Here is a 2,304-nt window from a genome sequence, read left to right as displayed (position 1 = left end):
ATAATTGAACTTAAATATTCTTCTATTAGGTAGAGGAGAAGAGAGATGTCCACATATAGATGAAAGATGCGTCTTTATGTAAATAACTTTTCCCTGAGACAATAAAATTCTTAAAAAAAAAGAATATATTTATTTTTAGTAATTTACTGGATGCAACCACAGGGGAACAATGAAGATAAAGCATTGCAATATTTTTGGCACTTGAATTAAGTTTAATATCTTCGTATTATAATTATTACAGGTGCAAAAATATTGATGAAAGTGCAACATTTCATTAAAATTGTAGGGGGAAAAAGCAAAAACAAAAACAAAACAAAAAAAACAGAAAAATAAGAAGAAGAAGAGAGAGAGAGAGAGAGAGAGAGAAAGAAAAGAAAAGAGTAAAAACAGATTAGAAATAACGTGTAATTTTTCATTAGAATAATGTAATTTTACATCAAAGCATTAATTAAAAATTGGTCTCCATTTACAAAGTCTAATTAATTTTAAATAAAAGTGACTTTTACATTTTCCTTGAAGAGCACCTGTCTTCCTATTATTACTTTTAGCATCAAAATTTAATTTCTTACGCGTCTATTTATAAAAAAAAATATTTTAAAAAATAAAGCTCAACTCTAATTAATCAATACTACCTTACTTATTCCACTAAAAACATTAAATACACATTCGCTGCTCTTAAAACTATTCGCCTATATAGGCTTCGCGCTATCTTTATTGCGACAAGCGCATCGCAATGTAAAAGTAAATTAAACTATTGAGATTTTAAATTTTAATAGTTACTTAACACTTGAAATTCATGTTTATTATATAAACATTCTCATTTCGTAATCAAAAGTTCAATCAAATATCGTAGAATTTTATTTCGCTTACGTTTGTATAGAGAAAAATCGTTCTTGCCGTACGATGCCAAGGTGCGCGCAAATAAATTTCTATTCGTTTATTTAGCGAAAATCGTTATTTAACAAACAAATTGCGACATTATCGTCGATGATGCCAGAGGAAGAGCGAAATATACTAAATGCGTAAGAAATGATACGAAGGAGGAGCGGCTAAGACGTAAATGTAGCAACGTCAAACTCTAAAAAGGATCTATCGTTTTTGCATTTATCTCCGTAAATAGTGAAGAGCGATGCAGCTGAAAAACAGGAAGGCAGAAAATTTCTCAGGAAGGGAAGGAAGCTCTTTTTTCTGAGAGCACCGTAGCTCCGAGTTCGGGGGCTCGGTGGGCTGTGCGCCTCATGTTTTACTATTTTTATTGTTTTTCGATGCTACGCTCGATCGAGGTTTGGGACGAGTAGTAGCTTGATCGAAGACGTATTTGCCCGAGACGTTGGGCATCCAGGACCCTCCCTGTCGAGATTCGACCATTCCTGGCATCGCAACGAAATTATATTTATACCGCAATTATTTTACATTGACATTGGCACGGGCTAGGGGAAAGGAGGAAGTAAGAAGCGAGTGAGAGGAGAACGAGAGGTGGTGGCGAAGGCGGCTGTGGCGATTGTGGCGGCGGCGGTGGCGGTAGCGGCGGCTGCTACTGCTTTGGGCGTAAAAATGATTCGATGGGAGTCGGGCGATTGGGAGATAATCGGCTGTCAAGCGGCTTCTGCACCGACCGCGTCCAACAAAAATGAACGAGAAAGTAAAATGAGCGTCCAGCGGTAATCGACCGAGCTCTTCGAGCTATCGCGGGCGCATTTTTATTCTGTAGCCAAGCAACGGCAACTTAACGGGTATCATTGGATACGGAGATAGAGAACGAAGTGCCGAATATTCTAGGGAAATCCGCATGGTTGGTATCGATCGGCCGCGATACGGGAATCGAAAATCCATATTCCCGTAGCCGTGGTGCACGCGACGAAGCGTCGAGACAAAGCCGGAGATAATGCCTTGGCCCTGTTTGTCGATTGGCTCGAGGGAGCCGACTACTATGCTCGTGATAAGCAATCGTCTACCCCGTCGAATCAATTGCGGAAGTGTGCGAACTTTAGAGCGGACTCTCGTTATCCAGTGCCATAGGGCGAATTTGTGGCATGCGGTGATTAGTCTTTATGGGGTCAAATGTTTTCGCAAATTTTACATCCTGACGGCGCGTTCTCCTACATATCCTACCTCGCTATTGGCTTATGGCGCGATAGAAGGGCGGTGGGTTACGATAGGACGGGGATGGGGCGGGGAAAGGAGGAGGGACGAGTGTAACCTTCCGTTACGTAAGTATCAACTTTGCCAGATGGGCATTCTTGAATGAGAGTAACAATCGCTTTTCTCTCAATCTTAACGTATGGATTGCTTTAGCATTCTTTT

Source organism: Ceratosolen solmsi, unplaced genomic scaffold (assembly GCF_000503995.2).
Source record: "Ceratosolen solmsi marchali unplaced genomic scaffold, CerSol_1.0 scaffold13, whole genome shotgun sequence".
NCBI lineage: Eukaryota > Metazoa > Arthropoda > Insecta > Hymenoptera > Agaonidae > Ceratosolen > Ceratosolen solmsi.
Note: the sequence above shows the minus strand (reverse complement) of the source record.